At 45.6% G+C, this 10,000-nt stretch overlaps 1 protein-coding gene across 1 annotated transcript in view; it reads right to left on the reverse strand.

The window, feature by feature from the left end:
- The window catches only part of LOC123769785 (uncharacterized), an 82,216-nt gene extending 77,590 nt beyond the window's left edge, over positions 1 to 4,626 (reverse strand). The window contains exon 1 of the mRNA XM_069301338.1: positions 3,622 to 4,626. The gene's annotated coding sequence lies outside the window, so the exon portion shown is untranslated. The remainder of the gene's footprint in view (positions 1 to 3,621) is intronic.
- Positions 4,627 to 10,000: the final 5,374 nt, after the last annotated feature.

Genomic DNA, 10,000 nt, shown 5'->3' on the forward strand with positions numbered 1-10,000 from the left:
TGTGTCAAAAGACACAACCAGGTGATACAAAACAATCCCCCATCCCACGGGTGCCCCATCCCACGGGTGCCCCATCCCACGAGTCCCCCATCCCACGGGTGCCCCATCCCACGGGTGCCCCATCCCACGGGTCCCCCATCCCACGGGTGCCCCATCCCACGGGTGCCCCATCCCACGGGTCACCCATCCCACGGGTCCGCCAACCCACGGGTGCCCCATTCCACGGGTACCCTATCCCACGAGTCCCCCATCCCACGGGAAGGGTCGTCACACATACAAGCCAGTCTCATCCGCCGTCTGCACTGCCAGACCTTATTATCAGGTTATCCCCAACGACACAGGAGATAATAAAGCACCAATGATAGTGAGCACTCCCCATTTGTCTGTTTTTTTAAATCCATTTAGGTACACCTCCCTATGTGCATTTTTTTTGTTATTAATATATGAGGTACATCTGCATTAGTGCAGCTACCCTAGACTATATGAAGTGGAGTACAGTGTGTCAAAAAAGCTAACTAGGTGATGCTAAAAAATCCCCATCACACAGGATGGTTAGTCATACAGAGGCATGTGATAAGCGGTCTGCAGAGAGCTAGGCAGCACGCAGCCGAATCAACTCTACGGTGGAAGCTATCCATGTTTGACTTACTGAGGGAGGGCATTATCAGGGAAAAGCGCCAAGCCATTTGATTTATATTATATATATATGACAATGTTAGACCACGGAGGAAGAAATGAAACAGGAATTTCCTTAAGTACTTTCGTATTTAATCATACATCTTCAGAAGGATAACCCATCTGAAGATGTATTATTAAATACGAAAGTACTTAAGGATATTCCTGGTTTCAACTCATCCTTCACGGTCTGACACTGTCACATTTTTCATCACGTGTTAATTTTCGTGATTTACACACATATTATATATATACACATACACATACACACATATATTGCACTTGGAAGAGGTCAGGATAGGGATGTGGGAGGGGGAATGGATTAGGATAAGGATGTGGGATGGGAAGGGGAGGGGGTAAGGAATGGTGCCCAATCACCTGGACGGTCGGGGATTGAACGCCGACCTGCAGGAAGTGAACGCGCAAGCCATAGACGTACTGAGTGGCTGTTAATTTTACTGCATTATAACTATCCATATTACTATTATTATTATTATTATTATCCATATAACTATTATTATCAGCATTAATAATATTATTAGTCCTAATTTTGTGTACTCTTAACGCCACCTTTGATAAGTCACTTCCGAACGTTGTAAACCTGAATGAACATATTGGCGGTGACAAGCCTGAACGAAACATTTCGACGCTGCGAATCTGAAGTGGTGAACTTTTGGGTCGGCGTAGGACGGAAGTGAACTTTCTCTGAACTCTCTAAAAGAGCGGATGAACTAGCCACTTACTGAACGCGTCACTTTATCAGCCCACGACGGCACACATGAAGTCTAATTAAGTTCGGAGTGACTATATAATTAGGTATATTATATATAATTATTGGTTCATAACCGGTTGTCAAAGAGGTTCATAATTTCTCATATTAACAGAACATATATGAATCCTTCCTCCCATAGAGCATCATTAACGCGTTTGTTAATGTGAAATTAAGTCTTTTTGATCAAATTATAATTTTTGATGATTAAGATTGTACGGTAAAGGGTTATGTAATGTGAAAAAAATATGACATGGCATTTTAAATCGTGAATCTAATTATATGTTTAATTTTTAATTGACTGTAATAAAAAATTGTGAGTAAAATGTTCTTTTCCTCAGAGAATCGTGTTACAGAAATTTAAAAATTATGTCAATAGTAATGGAAAATTACGTTAATATATATATATATATATATATATATATATATATATATATATATATATATATATATATATATATATATATATATATATATATATTAATCTTACTACTTAAAACACCTAAATTTGGCCTACCCCTAACAAGCCTATGTCCGTCCCATACCTCAGACCGTGTCCACCTGCAACGCCTGGGCTATAGCCTCATGCAGGCATCTGACCCTCCAATTACAAACAGATAAACTGAGACATTCTCTCATACTAATAGAGATATTTAGAATAGCAAATATATTTATTTACAACGTAATTGAGTTAATATTAATCTAACAATACAAAAATTCCAAAGACCAAACACAGAAAATAATAAATAATATATTGTGGAATATATTATAAAAAATGAATGGATTACAATATATATGGAATATATATGAAACATATTATAAATTATGAAACGACACTTAATTTGGGAGGAAAACAATTGAATAACAGATCATATTAAAACAAACAAAAAAAAGCTAATTCAGAGACGCAGAAAAAAAGCAGGAAAACACCATCTTGGAATGACTCGCAGATGGGGGCCAAACATGGCGGGAAAGTCTGACAAAAACACGCACATTTTGCTTGTTCCTGGACCTTAATTACGGCCTCGTTAGTGTCATGATGACGTGTGGGGGGGGGAGCCTTGTGGGGGAGTGGGGGGGGGGGAGGTGGGCTCCAGGGAGGGAGGGAGGGATTAATGTAGGTAGGAATGAAGGGAGGTAGAGACGGGAGGGGGTGAGGAAGGAGGGAGGCAGTGAGACCTTAGGGAGGGAATGAGGTAGGGAGCCAGGGAGGGAGGGAGGGAGTGAGGGAGGGGAGGGAGGGAGGGAGGGAGGGAGGGAGGGAGGGAGGAAGGTAATGAGGCAGGTGAGGGAGGAAAGGAGGGAATAGAAGAAGGTAGTGAGGCTTGAAGGAGGGAGGGGAGGGAAAAGTATAGTGAGGCAGGGAAGGAAGAAGAGAGGGGGTGGGAGTGAGGTAGTGAGGAAAAGAGGTAGTGATGCTACGGAGGCAGGTAGTGAGGAAGGGAGAGAGAGATAGTGGAGGGGGGGGGGAACAGAGTGAAGCAACTCCCCGTCCTCCCCGAGACAGAGAGACTGTTGACCTCCCGTTACCGTCAAGTCCTCCCCTGTCATCCCTCCCTCCTCCCATGGTGCACGTACACCCCTAGGAGGTCACTCTAGGTCACGCCAGATCAGGTCACACAAAGGTCACACCACCCCACTTCTCCTTAGGCCTCACTCTTCCCAAGTCACCTTGAGTTTGTTTACGGGAGAAATAAATCTCTGTTTTACATAGTCCTAGTCTTAGTTCTGCCGTTTTCTTTAATTCCACTTTATGGACTTCTAAACTTTTCGTAACTGTGCGCCGGATTTGCAGCTCCCCCTGGCGGCGTGACGCTTGTGCGTGCGTGGTGAGGGTAATGGCGAGGCCTTGGAGCTCCTGGTCTCCTGAAAGCCTTGAAGGGAGCAACCCAGGTCAGGTGGTAGAGCGGGGGTCTACCAGGTCTGTCAATGTCGACATGTCTCTCTCTCCCTCTCTCATTTTTTTGCCTCTTCCTTACCCCTCTATAGTCTTCTCTTGCTCCCTTCTATATTTCTTTATACCCGTATTTCACCCGCAATGCCTTCAATATTCCTATATTTATTCTCCTCCTTCATCCTCTGGACGTTCTTCCATCCCCCTTACTTCTCTATACCACTCCCTCTCTCTCACTCTCTCACTTCCTCTTTCAGAGACAAAGAACTCGTACAATACATACCTGAGGCAGCAGAGAAGAGTGTGTTGAGGCAGAATTGTCCGACTTCTCAACTTCAGAGGGAATTGCTTGGCTGCTTCCTTGTATATCATCACTGCGTCACTGGTCATGCTTGTATATACTCACTGTGTCACTGTCATACTTGTATACACTCACTGCGTCACTGGTCATACTTGTATACACTCAATGCGTCACTGGTCATACTTGTACACACTCACTGCGTCACTGGTCATACTTGTATACACTCACTGCGTCACTGGTCATACTTGTACACACTCACTGCGTCACTGGTCATACTTGTACACACTGCGTCACTGGTCATACTTGTATACACTCACTGCGTCACTGGTCATACTTGTACACACTCACTGCGTCACTGGTCATACTTGTACACACTCACTGCGTCACTGGTCATACTTGTACACACTCACTGCGTCACTGGTCATACTTGTACACACTCACTGCGTCACTGGTCATACTTGTACACACTCACTGCGTCACTGGTCATCGTCATGCTCTGTAGGTTACGACAACACTTGAAACACACAAACCACCCATTACTGTCACGTTTACCACCTTGGAACCAGACGCTTCCTTTAAGGGCTCAAATAATGACAATGCCGAATGCTTAATCCTCAGGAAGACATTCTTATTTACATCTTCTTAAATCCAAACACCTAGCTATTTGTGTTTTTTTTTTTAATTTAAATTTAATTAAAAATCAATGCCTAACTTTCATTATTTTCAAAGCACTTAATTGGAGTCACACACACTTGTTAGCGTCTCTTGATAAATAGCTCCCGAGCCAAGAGCAGAGGCAACACACCGTTCAACAAGCATTTTCACCCTTAAAACTGATGGTTTTCCTAGTTCTCTGTGCATACACGGCACCACTAACACTTCCTGAACACGCTGTTGTCACGCTTCCTGCGTGTTGCTCAGGTTCCAGAGCTGCAAGACTCAAAATAAACAAGGCGACGTCAGCGGGTGCACGCGGCGCGGCGATGTAAACAAAGAGCAGGAGGTCGCTTAGAGTACGCCGCCCGCCTCGACGCTCACCACAGCAGCGCGGGAGAAAATACTTTATTATTATTGATTTAAAATATCACACAGTTCTATCTATAAACACAATATTTGGAGGTGAATTAGATTTCAGCTTTGTTAACCTAAATTGCATCGCTTAAGTTCATTGGGGTATAACTCGAAGGAGAATGTATATTATTACTTAACCGTCCTCAGGCCAGGCTCGTTTGGGCAGCAGCCGTTCTACAGACTCATTCATCAATTTTAACATACTGTGCATTGAAAATTGGTTCGTTCTCATATACAAGTTGAGATTATTGTATATTAAATGTCTAGGTAAAGTTTGACGTGGGTTAGGATCGATGTTCAGGTTCAGTTGGCGATTATTCGTATTTGAAGTACGTGGGTGAAGCAGTTATAGAATTGTGGTTCGAACAAAATTCGAACGAAATCAGTTGCGAGTCGTGTGTAAACCGTTTTTCATTCATAAACTGGGGGGTTTGGCGGGTGCATGGAGTCACTTTTAGGTCTTTGTTTGGAGGACGGGCTGACACACAACTCACAACTGATTTCGTTCGAAGCACTTCCGGAACAAGTGCTTTCACTGACGAATTTTGTTCGAACCACAACGCTGTAAATGCTTCACCCACGTACTACAAATACAAAGAATCGCCAACAGAAACTTAAACACCTAACCTAACCAGTGCCTAAATAAGCACGATATGCTAATGTATAATAATTATAATTTATATTTGAGAAAAGTTGTGTTTTGAATGAACAGAATGTTAAAATTGATGAATGCGTCTTTTGTTTTTCTTATGGAATGATGAAGCTTTCCATTACATTATATATGATTTGATTTATGTTGAGTTTAAACTAACATTTCAATTTTATAAAACCTAACCTATCCTAAGCTAACCTAACCTAATATAACTATGCCAATAATTCACGATCCTAATATAATACAATAATTTTAATTGGGATAAACCAGTCTGGAAAGAATTATTTGAAAACAACGAATTTGCCTGTTAGACAAATCAGGCCTTGCTTACTAGACCAAGTAGTGCGGTTCTGCCTATTAGGTACGACATATATAAACAACCAGCATCATACACCATTCTTGTAATAAACGATTCTTCTATGTATCCTCTCCCGATCCACACACAAACACATTGGTTCAAAACAAAAAAAAAAGTTCAGCATAGCAAACCATACATATATAGACTTAAAAAAAAATGGCTACATCAGGGCTACGCTCTTTACCATCCCTGAGATATTCCGAGCCGATGGGGCTCCATAGTTCCCGCGCTCGACGGATTTTTTCATCAGCCACGAAATAGGGGAAATTTTGGCGGGAAAAGTTGGGTGGCGGAAACGGCTCCAGTAAAGGATTCCACAACATGAAATCTTTGACAGTTTTTCTTTACTTCGATGTTCTGAGAACTATTATTATATATAAAATCCTGCGCTCACACAGAGTTACCGTAATACGCTAATGAATGTTAATTTAGTTACGGAAACAAATATAAATGATTAAAAATATTTTACTTTAATGAAAACACGGTTTTGACAGTTTTTGCTGTTATTATTGTGTATCAATAATAAATTGTGTCGCTAAAGGCACTTTTATTCTCTTTTATTGTGTCGCTAAAGGCACTTTTATTCTCTTTTATTGTGTCGCTAAAGGCACACAATAAACAATAATGACTTAGTGTAATTAGTCATTTGTTTACAAGATTCTTGAATTGTCGAATAGGCTGCATGTTTGGCTTTCCAACCTGTTGCTTATTGCAGAGGATATGAGCGTCGAAGCTCTAAAGTCTGTATGGAGAAGCCAGCTCTCACAGAGCAGTCTCTCTGGCGCTACACATTGCTCAAGCAGCCTCCCTGGCGCTGCACACTGCTCAAGCAGCCTCCCTGATGCTACACACTGCTCAAGCAGCCTCCCTGATGCTACACACTGCTCAAGCAGCCTCCCTGACGCTACACACTGCTCAAGCAGCCTCCCTGGCGCTACACACTGCTCAAGCAACCTCCCTGGCGCTACACACTGCTCAAGCAGCCTCCCTGATGCTACACACTGCTCAAGCAGCCTCCCTGACGCTACACACACTGCTCAAGCAGCCTCCCTGATGCTACACACTGCTCAAGCAACCTCCCTGGCGCTACACACTGCTCAAGCAGCCTCCCTGATGCTACACACTGCTCAAGCCGCCTCCCTGGCGCTACACACTGCTCAAGCAGCCTCCCTAGCGCTACACACTGCTCAAGCAGCCTCCCTGGCGCTACACACTGCTCAAGCAGCCTCCCTGATGCTACACACTGCTCAAGCAGCCTCCCTGGCGCTACACACTGCTCAAGCAGCCTCCCTGGCGCTACACACTGCTCAAGCAGCCTCCCTGATGCTACACACTGCTCAAGCAACCTTCCTGACGCTACACACTGCTCAAGCAGCCTCCCTGACGCTACACACACTGCTCAAGCAGCCTCCCTGATGCTACACACTGCTCAAGCAACCTCCCTGGCTGCTACACACTTGCTCAAGCAAGCCTCCCTGATGCTACACACTGCTCAAGCAGCCTCCCTGATGCTACACACTTGCTCAAGCAACCTTCCTGACGCTACACACACTGCTCAAGTGAGCACAAGAGGTCACGAACAGGTTCTCTCCCGCATCATACGAACGTCAACGTATTTCCAGACATTGAGAGCCGTTCAGGAGAGGCACTTGGAAGGTCTTGAGAGATACGAGGAGCGTTCCTGGCCGCCTACACTTTCCCTTACACTTACCGTGAGCGTATCGTGAGTCTCTCGAGGTCCAAGACACACTTGGTCGCTGCTTGAGTCCCTCGACCTCCCCGCAGCGTCCACAGGCGCTCAAGACAAACCCAGTTTTAGGGTTTATGTGTTGGACGAAAATATTGTTTTTTTTTTTGGTGGATTATTTTCGTTTTGTCTGTGAGTATGTGTGTGTGGTTTATTTTCATTTGTTTGTTTGTTGCGTGTGTTTTGTAGTTATTGTCTTTATGGTCTGGTTATGGGTCGTTCTTGCTACCTTGATGGGTGAGGCGCTGGTGGGTGATGGGTGAGGCGCTGGTGGGTGATGGGTGAGGCGCTGGTGGGTGACGGAGAGAGAGAGTGAAAGAGGTAAAAAATTATCCATATTGAGGTTCATTTGTAAACCGTTCACCTGTCAGTCTCTTCTTCCCCCCCCCCCCCCCGTCTCACACCCTACTCTCCCCTTTCTCTCTCACACTCCCCCCCCCCACTCCCCTCATTTCTCTCTCTTTCCCATTCCCACTCTCCCTCTCTTTCCTTCTTTAATCCCCTCTCCTTACACCAGACCTATCCACCAGCCCATCCCCCACTACCCCAACTCTCATTCACCAGTCCCCCCCTCTTCACTAGCCCCCCCCCCACACTCACCAGCCCCCGCCCCCCCCCCACTCTTACAACCACTCATTTGCTCTTGTAAAACAAAAGTGGCCAACCCTGCACCTGATATTTTTACATAACAGGAACACCTTATCTCTGCCCAGGGGCTCTTGGTTCGGAGCCTCGGTCATAAGGGACGTTGTGGTGTTGAAGCGGTGTTGAAGCGGTGATGAAGCGGTGATGAAACGACGATGAAGTGGGAAGTGTCGCTACATTTAGCGAGACTCGGGTGAGGCGCTACATTTAGCGGGACTAGCTACAGGACCTACCGTTGTTCGGTACGGGGATTTTAAATCACCGCGACCACTATCTCTACGTCTCCAGCTGTTGATATTACTAGTTAATACTCTTGTTGATTGGTTCACTTTCATAGTTTCACGTCCTCGAGGCTCCATTGGCAAGTGCAGTATTAGGGCTACGTGGCCTCGGCTCCTGTTCACCCTATATCTTTCTCCATTATTCGATATCCTCGTTGAAAAGATTGGATTTCATATAACGCTTGTCAGTTTTGTTTCCGCTATTGCAATAATGTGTGGTTGATGTTTTGTTACTTTTTCCTGTGTCTCTACTCCCTTTATTTGTAGTTCCATCTGCATTTGTTTACATGATTTTAGCACTACTCGACTGTGTTCGGCTGGTTTGGTCTCACCCAAGCTGTTCCAGTGCCAGTTCTGATAGCGGAAGGGAAGTTTGTTGCTCTACTCACTTGTAATGAAGAAGGTGATGAAGCGAGGAGGAAAATCAGTGATAGAGCAGTGTTGAAGGGGGTTGAGGGGTTGTCAAGTGGTGATGTAGGTGGGTGGTGTGACTATAGCTTACACCAGACCTGTCTAAGTGTAAGTGGTGATGCAGTGGACTACCCACACCACACCACGCGTGGCCAGGCACTTAACACTCCACCAACCACTTGGTCCTCTCTGGTCAGACATCCAGCGCCACTCTCAAGTATGTGAATAAGGCAAGAGGTCCTGACCGAACCGATTAGGCCGCCCTCCCACCCCAGGAGATGCATCAGTGACTCGACTGCTCTGCGTAAGGTCACCTACCTACCTGTACGTCAGTTTCCCGGTGGTGGGTCAGCAGCGGTGCCTCCACTAACAAGGCACTGTGCCACCTGCCGCTGACTGCTTGTATAGTGCCACCATGATGGGCTGTGACTCTTGGGCCCCGACCTTAGGGTCATGTCGGCTTTTAGTTGAAAGTTAGTATTTTTGGTTAGCCTAATTGTTTAGGTAATAGCCTCATCACAGGGTATAAATATCACATTATGTTTTACACTTCTCTTGGTGGTATTGTGGTGGGTGGAGCGTGGGGGGGGGGGGTGTTTGGTGAGCGTGGGGGAGGAGTGGTGGGTGGAGCATGAGGGAAGTGTCGTGTGTGGAGCAAAGGTGCTGGTGGAGCATAGCGGGAAGAGGGGTACAGATGTGGGTGCTTGGTGTGAGTTAATGATCCAGAAATTGAAAAGTAAATTAGGTTTTGTTAGGGAGGACTTGGCCAGCGGGGAGGAGGAGGAGGACGGCGGCGGCGGCAAAAATTGTAACGCCCCTTTGAAAGTGCTTGGCGCCATATTAGACCCCGCTGTCCGAACCCCTTCCCTCTAGCCCCTCGGTGACTGATTCCGAAAACCAAGCTCCAAATTCAGGATTTCCCTTCCAGATATATTCTAATATATTTCTATGTCTCTGACATGCTCTCTCATTCGGTCGGTAGCAATATTAAGCTGGCGGAAAGGCGATGAAGCCTCGGGCGAGGCCAGAGCCACGCCCAGGGGTCCGGTGACGGCGCGGGAATTCTCCAGGGATGCCCTATTGACGATGTTGCCACAAGGTAAAAATTAATGAATTTAGCAAAGTCGGCCATTCCGATGGTGTACCCTGGCCGACCACTGACTGTGTAGGTGGGCAGGGGCGACCACTGACTGTGT

Source organism: Procambarus clarkii, chromosome 45, assembly GCF_040958095.1.
Source record: "Procambarus clarkii isolate CNS0578487 chromosome 45, FALCON_Pclarkii_2.0, whole genome shotgun sequence".
Taxonomy (NCBI): domain Eukaryota; kingdom Metazoa; phylum Arthropoda; class Malacostraca; order Decapoda; family Cambaridae; genus Procambarus; species Procambarus clarkii.